At 32.4% G+C, this 12461-nt stretch overlaps 1 pseudogene; it reads left to right on the top strand.

Annotated features, from left to right (window-relative positions):
* The first annotated feature begins 7561 nt into the window (after nt 1-7561).
* On the top strand, nt 7562-9976 carry LOC127136355 (uncharacterized; annotated as a pseudogene).
* Nucleotides 9977-12461: the final 2485 nt, after the last annotated feature.

Genomic DNA, 12461 nt, shown 5'->3' with positions numbered 1-12461 from the left:
TTAACCAGATCACATTGTATCTGATTCTGCTGCTGAACAATCTTTAGACCTTCCACCTTTTGTTGTTCCCAACATTTATGGACCAGGCCCTAAATCCAACATTACTTATTTTTCTATCAGATATCCTATCCAAACTAAACCTAAAGAACCCAATATTGGTAAGATTCTAAGGAAATTCGAATCAGATTCAAAAGGTTTTCTTCACACTGTTATATGGAATAATGTTCTATCCACTAATCCAGCAGAAAATGGTGTTGTCTAGGAAGCCTATCGAAGATGGGTTAATTCAAAGATTTCTAAGTTGAAGAACTTTGTATTCAAAGTTTCTTAAAGGAAATTCCATTCAAGGTTTGTACCTGCAATGGAAGCCATACAATTACGATGTGCTCTATTATGTCTTCCAGCTCCAAAAATTGAGGAAGAAGCAAAGGAGATTAAGCAAGCTTCTGGATATCAAGATGTTATCATGGAAGACACTTTTGCTCAGCTGGACCGAGGAAAGAAAATTACTTCTGAAGATCAACAGGTAGTTCAAGACTGTGAGCCAAAACAACAGATTGTTGTTTATGAGAATCAGAATGCTGCTGGAACCTCTTTTGGGGTTATTCCTGAAGTGATTCTGAAGACTCTTGTTGAGATGAAAGAAGAAGGTGCTCTTGTCATATAACGATTGGACAAACAAGATATTTTGTTCGAGATGATTCTCTCCAGACTTCCGCTGCCTCATCTGCCTCAGAACCCAAACTCTTAGTTTTCAAAATTTTATGCACTTTTGTGTTATATTTTGTCTAAGTGTTTTTTGTTCTCCATGGTTTGTACTATTGTGCCTTCTGGAAATATAAATAAAATCATGTTGTTTCTTTATATTTTTTTGTCTGTCTTTTTTATCGATGACAATGAGGGAGAAACATAATTGATTTTGATATACCTTTGTTCGTGAATCAGAACCCAAACATTTTTAATGTTTCTGCTAACAATTACTTCGAAGAATATTTTGTTAGTTGACTTTCAGGAAAAGTTAAAGAACATAAGAAGCTCCTGAAGTTTTTCAGATCAAAACTTAAGTTGTCAGTTTCTAAAGAAGTGATTTACTCTTTGAGTCTGAAGTTTTAACTTCACCATTTGAGAAAGACTTCCAACCAGACATAACCAGATATCAAGTTCTGAGGAATTATGAATTCCATCGTAATCAAAATTGATTCAATCGGGTTTTAAAGTTCTAACCAGATTCTGAATCTCTTTAAGAAGGGTTTATAACCAAGCCTTAAAGATCTTTCAAAAAGAACAAGGCTCTGAAGCTCTTTCAAAGAGTTCAACCAAGCTTCTGAAGTGAAGTTCATCAGACTGTTGACTTTGACAACCAGAGTTCTGGATAAGTTCAAGCAACTTCTGAAGATAAACCAGATTCAAACGGAAGATCATTCTGATCCTGCCAAAAGGTTAATCAGGAAAGTGTTCTTTCATTCTAATTTTATCTTTTTAGGATTATACATATCAAGGGGAGTTTTGTGCTTCTGTGTGATATATTTTTCTGTGATTACCCTGTACAAAACTGTTCATCAAAATACATGATTTTTTCATAATAAAAAAGGGGAAGATTGTTAGAATAATATTTGGTTCTGCATTTATACCTTTGAGTTTTAATGATAACAATGCAGTATTTGTGTGAGAACAATTTTAGTACTATAATGGTTTGTTATTGTGTAGCTTTAACAACCAATTCTAATTCTGAGTTTATGACATGCAATGCCATCAATTTCTGAACATTTGTTCTGAATTCCGTTTCTGCATTGAATCACTCTTTAGAAGTTCTGAAAGATGCTATGTTGTTGCTGCAATGTTCTTTCTGCTTCTGCACTGATTCACTCCTAAGAAGTTTCTGGAAAGACTTTATATTGATGTTGCAATGTTCTCTCCACTCCTGCTTCTGGATGTGACTCTGGTTATTAAGCTTCTAAAGAATGGAAAGCTTCTGAAGTTTTTTTACTTAACTGAAGACTCTGAAGATCTCAATCCAAACACTGATGTGGTCAAGGTTCTAACTGAAGATGCTAAAGTTTGGTTACTTAGCTGAAGACTCTGAAGATCTCAAGCCAGACGCTGACATTTTTGACTGAAGATTCTGAAGGTTTTGATTTCAGCTTTGTGTTTATTCTTTTCATGCTTCATCAACTTTTCATCAGAAGCTATTGAATTTGAAGATAAGATCAAGAAGATACGTGATCAAATAGTACATAGTACAAATCGGAAATATTCCTTCCACTACCTGAAAACATGGGCGAAGGACAATACTATTCTTCACACCTGTCACTAATCTGTTAGTGGATAACTACTCTTTTGGTATCCCCAAATTTCCCTCCAACGGTCCCTTTCTTATGCTATATAAGCAGGACTTAGAGACTTGAAGGAAAGTTGCGATACCATATTTTGACAAGACTGTTTCTACGTGAAAAGCTATCAACTTTGTGCACATTTTTTTCTTTAATTGTTTTGTATAAAATTTGCTTGTGTAGAAGCAACTTGTAACACACAAACCTTTACTCAAACTAGTTTGTTTGTATTTCCTCAAGGATACTAGGTTTTAGTCGGATCCTTCAGAAGATAAAGAAAGTTGTTCTTTGTGATTTTTGTTAAGGAGACTAAGTTGTAGTCAGATCCTTGAGAAGACACAGAAAGATTTTCTTTGTGATTTTTCTGTAATCTATTTGGTTATAATGGATTAAGTCCTTGTGTATAAGGAGAAATCACCTTGGCGGGTGGACTGGAGTAGCTTTAATTTCAAGCGAACCAAGGTAAAAATGCTTGTGTCTTTCTCTCCTTGTTCTTTCTATTGTGTGGAGTTTTTTGAGTTGGTAAAAAGCTTTTGTTTTAAAAACCAAATTCACCTTCTCTTTCTTGTGTTTTTCACACCTTCAATATCCACCTTCTCTGAGTAAATCAAACTCTTAATTTCTTTCCTCTTTACCAGATTTACTCCTCCTCTAATATTGAAGGGGAGGACATTCATTTCAACCAAGATTTATTGTCATCCTTCTTAACACCTAGCATAATCCTTAACTTCAAGATGCTTAATTTATACAATATACTTTGCTTCATTGTCTCCTCTTATAATTACAAGGCCGGTTGCTTTCTTCAAAATTTTAGAAGCCATTCATTCCTCCTCCTTATTACAGAATATAGAATTAACTTACAATACATCTCGATCTGAAATCGATTCACAACATAGAGAAGATCCCCCAGAGAATTTACCAAGAAGAAGAAGAAAAAGAAAAAGAAGAATAAGAAAAAGAAGAAGAAGAAAAAGAAGAAGAAGAAGAAGAAGAAGAAGAAGAAGAGGACGGAAAAAGGTTGATTTTCCAACTGGTTTGATAGCTTTTGGTGGGATTGAAGATGAAAAATATGAGGGTTTTGCAAATGCACTGGCTTTTGGATGTAAGGAGATAAAAGAAGAAGATCCATGAACCTTCTTAGAATCTCCTAGTTCCACCAACATTTTACATTTCCTTTTTGGTTGGGCTACTAAGATGGGAAAAACAAGTGGCCAACTGTTGGCAACTTTAATACCCAAACCCACTAAAAGACCTGGTTGCGCTGGGATATAATAGAGTTTTATCTGTATACATTACATGGCCCAATTGCTTGGGCTAATATGAGTAAGCCCAACAAATCAAATGGGAGTAGTTGTAACTATGTTGACTTCGCCCTGAGACACATTCTGAGATACTTTTCTGAGTAGACCCTTCGCACTTATCTCAAGAAAAGTTGATGTCTTAATTGCTCCCTTTTCCCCGCTTTTTGACAAATGTCAAACTTAGGACTATTTACAACTTTTTTTGCTATAAATTCAAAGTCTGATCAACTGCCACTTCTTCTGATAAAACTTCTATATCCATATTGCACTCAGAGGGACATCCATTATCTCTCTCATTTTATGCAATTTCGCCTCACCTAAATCATCTTTCATCTTCATATGATGATGATCATCATCGAGTCAGTCTCTATAATATTCATCGGAATCATCAGTTAAAAAATGTTTTGATTCAACATCTTCAGGCGTATGAATTCTAAGAGGACCTTGTGTGTCTTCTATAATCTTAACATTGAGGGAAACACCATTTATATGTGCTTCAACATCTTCAAAAAGAACCTTAGTTTGCCTTGTCCTTATTAAGATACGAGAAAGATCCATTTTTAAACAAAGCCTAGTGTTATCCTCAGCATAAAGATATTCCTCTATCAGTGGAATTAAAGATTCAAAGAATACCAGATTCCATTGCGTGCCAAGGAATATCCTAGCACTAGATCCAAATGACTCTAGCATCATCAACACCTGACTGTCTCCATGGACGAACTTCCTTAAATCATTGTCGCAACCATTCATGATCTTTATCTACTAGCGTCTCAAGTTCTCCATCACATCTGTCTTCCACTAAACATATGTTCACCCCAAGAGGCATAACGAGAATAGAAAAAAAAACTCCCTATTAAACATCTCCTAAATGTTATAAGAGGTTTCAGGGTCTTCTACAAAATCAACAAAATATTTTTTGAATCTCTTTAAGTCCTTTTCTCCAGCTTGTTTGACGAATCTACGCCTATCCTCTTATATAGAAGTGTACTCTCTAGATATAACAACCTCCATATAAGAACTGCCTTTGTTAAGGTTATGAGTACCTTTAGGATAAGACTCATTCACTTTTTCTAGATTTTTACCTCGTTCCATGTTCAGACTAATCAAATGAGTAGGGTGAAGTCTTTTTCTCAAATGATGCATTCTTTGAAACCTAGGAACATTGACGTACAACTTTCTACTACCAATGAAGATATTATCCAGCTTTGTAGTAAGCAAAGCTTTATCCTTTACATCAAAAAACTTCATAAAACCATATCGCATACCTCTGACATCTCTCTTCGAAGGTATAACCACTTCGTCATATCATCATAAATTTGAAATGCTTCATACATATCGCGAGCTCCATAATCTTCTGGGAATGATGAAAAGAAGAATGAGGATCTTCATCTGTTGTGATCCTCCTCCTGACCCCGTATACCTTCGTTATCCCATTGACCCTTTGGGAGTCACCTTCGTTTAATGACCAGTCTTCACTCTGAGTTCCTTTCATTGACTGGAGAAATCGCCATGCTGAAGAAAAATCAAATCCAAAGAAAAGAAGTTTCAAAGGAGGTTAGAGAGAAAGATCTCTCTTCTCTCTCTCTCTCTCTCTCCTCTCTCTCTCTCTCTCTCTCTCCTTCTCTCTCTCTCTCTCCTCTCTCTCTCTCTCTCTCTCTCTCTCTCTCTCCTCTCTCTCTCTCTCTCTCTCTCTCCTCTCTCTCTCTCTCTCTCCTCTCTCTCTCCTCTCTCTCTCTCTCTCTTCTCTCTCTCTCTCTCTCTCTCTCTCTCTCTCTCTCTCTCTCTCTCTCCCCCTCCCTCCCCCTCCCTCCACCTCTCCCCATTACAATCTCAAACATTCTCAACTAATTAATCTTAACAGAAAAACCGTATTCATTCTCAATATTATGTCTTGATTATACCATATGTAAAATATCCATCCGCTCTTCTAGTGATTTGCCCTTTCTTCAAAAAGATTGTTTTCCTCCCCCTCTAATATCTCACACCTAAATATTGTCAATCCACTACTTAGGACCAGTAACCCTACAAATTTATTAGGTCAAAAAATTTGCTATAAGATTTTAGACACATCATTTGGAAAAATTGAATAGTGGTTATCCTATTGTCTTCCATTTTATATTTGTCTAGCTGTTCTTCACATTATTCTCCAATTCTCCAAAGGAAGCATAGCACGATATGAATTTAAGGTTCGTGATTTTTCAAGATGCATCTTGAATTAAAGTAAATGATGGACCCATAAGAGCAAATAAGTCAATATATTCCACCATGGTAACACTTTTAAAATCTTCACTATCTCACTCAACTGTTCATACCAAATAAAGTCAAAATATAGAGTTTGGTAACAAGCAAAATGCATATCAACAATGATGACGAGTTTAAATTGCGTAGGCAAAAATAATCTCATGATTAATGATTAACTCAAATAAGTAATTCCCATTGTTCATTACGCTATGCCTGTTTAAATTGATTGTTGTTAAAGCTTATGTAATTGACGTGATAAGGGAATTAACTCAAGAACTCTTTACTGCGGCATATTTATCTTTATTTGGGACATAATTACTTTTTTCTTCATAAGTTGATTAAGGTGTTACTATTAATATAATGATTTTTTGTTTCTCATTTTGATCACAATGAATACGGTAGGTAGAACCTAATATGTGACCTTACTTGTAATTTTCTACTTTCCTTTTTGACGAATGGAATTTTCTACTTTCATTTTTCATTTCCCAAACGTATACAATCTAACGTTGAAATTTAGCGTCTGAAATATCATCTGGTTTTGACCTATTCTTTGATCTCTTTTCTTGTTTCTTAATATAAGAAAATGCTGATAAAAAATGTTATCATTCTTTTTCTTTGATTCACACTGGGTTATAATCAATATTATATTAAATTTTATAAAATTTTACATAGAAGACATATTTTATCAACTAAATAAATATAATATAAAGTTTATACGATACAAAATGATAAATGATAAAAGATATTGTTTGTTATTAAATGATTATATATTAGGCATGTTTGTTTCAGTTTTTAAAAAATAAAAGTTATATTTATATTTTTAAATATGTTTTTATATTTTTAAAAGTGATATTCTTTTTCTTTCTTTTTTTAAATTAATAACTTATTTATTCAATTATATTTTATAATTAAGAAATTAAATTATTATATTTTACTATAAAATCATTTGTTAATAAGATTTTATCCTAAAAATTTACACCATAAGAATTTATTATAATACCCCTAAAAATGTTATTATATGAAAAAAATTCTTCCATTTTAATCTTCATTTTACACAAAACTTTCATAAATAACAAAACTTCTTCTATGTTTCTTTCTTTTCTTACTTACATTCCATTTTAGTCTTCACGCAAATCTAAATATCATCTTCTTCTCTTTGCTACTTCTTTCTTCTGGTAATTATTATTTTTAAGTACAGTTATTTCCCTTAAAATTTTATGTTGCTCCCCTTAAAATTCTTCCCTAAAAATAGACAAAGTAATAGTTAAAATTGTATGTTTCTGATTCTTGGATAGTATTTTTATTTATTTAGTTTTTATTGATATTGATGGTTGTTATTGTTATTAATTTGTATTTTTTTTTCCGGTTTGTTATAACTTATAATAACAAGTTTGATTGTGATTCTGATTGTTCGTTATTACTGTTATTAACATGTAAACTGTTTTTTTTTTCTTTTTCGGTTTGTTATAACTTATAATAACAAGTTTGATTATGAATTGTGATTGTAATTGTTCGTTGTTGGTTGCCAAATATAAATTTAGTTGATTGATTGTCGTTGATTTCTTGTAAGGCAGAATAAATAAAGATGAAGAACAGAAAAATTAATCATTTTTTAAGAGAAAAGCTTGTGAGAATGCTTCTACATCCGAACCTATTAAAGTTTCAAGAATTGAATAAGTGATAAATTCTATGCCTCAACCAGTTGAAGTTCCATCAATTGAAGAAGTGATAACTACTACCCTTCAACAAGTTGAAGTTCCATCAATTGAAGAAGTGACAATAGTTATCCCTCAATCAGTTGAAGTTTTAAATGATATTTTGAATTCTTTAGAATGTGATCCTGGAAAGCGTTCTCCAATATCAAAATATTCACCAAACCAAATTGATCAAATACGAAGAGCTTATATGAAATGAGGTCCATATTAAATCTGTTTGGAAGAATATCCTTTGTCCGGTAAAGAGGATCATCCAAGACGATTTCAAGAAACTTGGTTTGAAATCTTTTATACATGGCTAGAATATTCAGCTTCAAAGGATGCCGCATATTACTTTCCATGTTATCTTTTTAATAAAGGACCAATAGGGAATTCTGGATCTGATGCCTTTATTACTATAGGTTTTAGAGGTTGGAAAAGAGTGAGAGATGGAAATTATTGTGTTTTTCTTAAGCATATAGGGAAGGATCTTCGCTCGGCACACAACAATGCAATGGAAGCTTATAAAGACTTGTTGAATAAAGAGGCACATATTGAAAATGTTTTCCAAAAACAATGCTCAAGTCAAAGAAAGATGAATCAACTATGTCGCAAGACTTCAATTGACATTGTTCGTTGGTTCACACTTTAAGCTTGTACTTTTAGGGGCCATGATGAATCTACTGAGTCAAAAAATCAAGGTAATTTTCTTGAGTTGTTAAGACTCTTGACATCTTATAATGATGAAGTAGAAAAGGTTGTGTTGGATAATGCTTCAAAAAATTAAAAATATACTTCATATAAAATAAATAAGAGCTATTGAAAATTATTTCTAGTAGGGTTAGAAAGCATATTCGTGAAGAAATAAGTGATTCTAAATTTTGTATCCTTGTAGATGAAGCCCGTGATGAGTCAAACAAGAAACAAATGGCTATTTTTTCAAGATTTGTTGATAAATTTGGTTTAATAAAAGAACAATTTTTTATGTGGCACATGTGAATGACACAATGACATTAACTCTTAAGAAAAAAGTATGTGATATACTTTCTCGACATAACCTTGATGTTTCTAACCTTAGGGGCCAAGGGTATGATGGTGCAAGCAATATTAGAGGAGAATGGAATGGTTTACAAGCACTATTTTTGAAGGATTGTCCTTGTGCATACTACGTCCATTATTTTGTTCATCGATTGCAACTTGTTTTAGTTACTGCTTCAAGAGAAATCAAACCAATAAATAAATTCTTTGATAAGCTAATTTTTGTGGTCAATGTTATTTGTTCTTTACCAAAGCGACATGATGAGTTACAAGAAGCCCAATTAAAATAAATTGAACATTTTTTTGAGATTGATGAGATCATTACTAGTAAAGGTGAAAATCAAATTGGTACATTGAAATGAGCTAGAACTACTCGCTGGGGATCATATTTCAATTCTATTTGTAGCTTGATGAATATGTATGAAGCAACTTGTCGTGTTTAATAACATTATCAAAGGAAGGAGAAAGTTATAATACATGTGGGGATGGTGATAATGGTTACAATTACTTGAAGGAATTTGGTTTTATATTGATCTTGCATTTGATGAAAAGAAATTACGGGGATAACAGATGTGCTTTGTCAAGCTTTACAACAACAATATCAGGATGTGGTTAATGCTATGATTTTAGTTCGTGCAACAAAAACTCTTATTCAAGAGCTGAGAGAAAATGGTTGGAATAAGTTGTATGCTAGTGTGACGTCTTATTGTGTGAGACATGATATTGAGATTCCTAATCTTGATGATACTATTCAACAACAAGATATGGACATTCTCGTCTTTCAGAGAATCAGGTCACACTAGAACATTACTTTAAAGTTGAAATATTTTTTGCTATTATTGACCAATAATTACAAGAGTTGAATAGTAGATTTAGTGAGCAAGCAATGGATTTGTTAACTCTAAGTTGTGCTTTGATTCCTAAGGATAGTTATAAAGCTTTTGACATTAATACTGTTTGCACTCTAGTTGAAAAATATCATCCTATGGATTTCAATGAGCAAGAGAAGATTACTTTGCAATTTCAACTTTAAAAATTTCTTGTTGATGCCGGGCAATTAGCAGATTTGAAGAATTTATCAACTATTCAAAAACTACGTTCATGTTTGGTTGCCACTAACAAAAATAAAATTTACTTCTTGATTGATAGACTATTCCGTCTTATCCTGACTCTTCCTGTTTCTACTGCCACAACTGAGATATCTTTTTCGGCAATGAAAATTATCAAGACTAAGTTGCAAAAGAAGATGAAAGGTCGGTTTCTAGCATATAGTATGACTGTTTATATTGAAAGGAAAATTAGTGCATGTATTAGTTCAGATTCTATTATTGATGATTTCAAGTCACTCAATACACGTAAAGTATTATTTTAAGCTATGTAGTTTATTATTTATAGTAATCAAGCTTATTACGACTTAAGTTTTTATATGAAATATCATTTTTGGATTCAATTTAAATATTATAGTTTATTTTAGTGGTCCGCCCATATTTTTTTTCATGGTCCAACCACTGTTTTTTGGGATGGGTTGGAAGACAGAAAAAATATTTAATCTTCTTCCTAAATTGTCAATCAAATAAAACATTGAAAAATTTACTCATAAACATAATCATCTTGTTCTCTTTCATGTGAAAGAATTTGTCATGAAAACATTTACTCAAGATAATGAAATCTCTTTGGGGTGAATTGCAAGTGTAGAAAAGAAATTCTCTTAGTAGGAACATATAACTTATCAGAAATTTGAAAAGATTTGTTTTTCTCCAAGAATCCACTGTCAAAATCTGTATTTGTTTAAACAATTTATTTTAATATTTTTTGTGAACAATGTAATTTAAAAAAAAAGTCTTTTCCTCGGTTTTTAGTAGAAACCGAGAGGCATGGGCGCTTGGGATGAAATATATTTTATTGTATTTTTTATCTAAAAAGAAACACATTTTACCTCAATTTTTAGTAATAATCGAGGTAAAATATTTTATTGAAACATATTTTATTGAGGTAAAATTTAAGCGTGTTTCTTCACCGTCCTTAAACAAATTTTTGTCATCCATTTAATGAGTATCAACATTCAAGACACTAACAATAGTGATCCTTGTGATACCTAAAACCCTATTTTAAAAGTATTATGAATATTAAAATTTGATAGTAGTGAATCCACAAGAAACTCAAATATTGTAGTGAAACCCTATCAATTTAATGAGAGCGCCATTAAATTTTACAAAGTAAAAATATCAATGTGATAGATTGAAAGAGAAGGAAAATTAGGTTTATTTAATATGTGATTGGTGAGAGTGTATTTATTTTGCCAAAGATTTATGTGATGGATTGCAAGTGCAGAAAAAATATGATTCATGTTTTATTTTCTAACATAATCTCTGATCATGTAACTGCAAATTTATTTTATTTATCTAATCTTTTTTAAATTTTATATCAGAAACAAATGCATGCAATACCCAACATTTATTCTTCCACAATGTTAAAATAAAGTGGGACACTAGTATTTGTCACCCCATATTTATAGTGATGAAGATTATACTTGTAGATTGAAATGATAAAAAATGTAAAATAAGTAACTTCGTATACTAATAAAACATGAAATATATGTTTCTTTCATATATATTTATATATTAACAATACATGTTTCTTGCAGTTGCTAGGGATCGAACCCACTCCATGTTCAACACGTTTCCCCTAGGTTATTCAAAAAACGGAGGGGTAAAGTAGAAACATTTCATGTCTCTCTTTGTTACTTCGCCTGGGTAACCAAGGTACAATCCACTTTGCGTCCGAGGTGAAATGGGGTTATTTGTAGTAGTGTGACCATTAAGCATAGTTGATTTACTATGTAAAACTATTTTTTTAATGTCTTGGCACTTATTATAGTTGAATGAATCATGAGAGAGAGAGAGAGAGAGAGAGAGAGAGTAATCATAAAGTCTCCTTGTGTATTGATTATGATTTATTGATTGATTACAATGTATGAAGGTTGCTATATATACATCATGCACACCTTCTATTGTTGGTTACTTGGAGCTAAAGCTAGTTAGTATTTCTAGCTAACTTTCCTACTTTAACAAGCACTAACATAACTAACTTTTCATACTCTACAATCATTATATATAACTCTAATATCCCCCTCAAGATCATAGTTGTAGCAGGGGTGCAAATTTGAGTTTTTCTTTGAAATCTTGAAATAAAGTATGAGAAAATGGTTTGGTTAATGCATTTGCATTGAGTTAGGGATATGTTGAATCAAGAGCTTATTAGCTGTTATTATTTCTCTTACAAAAAGGATGTCCAACTCTATGTGTTTCTTTCTTGCACAGAGAACCGAATTATGTGACACCATTATAACACTAATGTTATCACAAAGTAAAATTGTAACTTGATATGGAAAATAGAGCTCTGTCAGTAGTGATTCAATTTACAAGATTTAAGAAGTATTTTGAGCAAGGGCATGATATTCCGCCTCAATGTTAGATTGTGCCACCAATGATTATCTCCGAGCTCTAGGATACGAGGTTTGGACCAAAGTACACGCATGAGCCTGATGTGGACCTCCTATCATCTGGGTCACTGGCCTAGTAAGAGTTACTATAGACACGAACTGACACCTTTTGCATAAGTTCATATGACTTTATCACTAAACCATGATATGCAAAGCCACTAAGATATCAAAAAATATGTTTGACTGCACTCCAGCGAGATTCAAGTGGTTTTGACATGAACTGGAATTCTTTGTTTACATTATATGCAATGTATGACCATGTTAAAATCACATACTGAAGTGCTTCAACAATTCATCTTTAGTGTGTTGGATCAGAGATAGCATATGTGTCATGCTTGCTCAGTTTGCATTGTCT

This window comes from Lathyrus oleraceus, chromosome 4 (genome assembly GCF_024323335.1).
Source record: "Lathyrus oleraceus cultivar Zhongwan6 chromosome 4, CAAS_Psat_ZW6_1.0, whole genome shotgun sequence".
In the NCBI taxonomy this organism is placed as follows: Eukaryota; Viridiplantae; Streptophyta; class Magnoliopsida; order Fabales; family Fabaceae; genus Lathyrus; species Lathyrus oleraceus.
The sequence above is the reverse complement of the archived record's forward strand: the minus strand, read 5'-3'. Positions and strand labels throughout refer to the sequence as shown.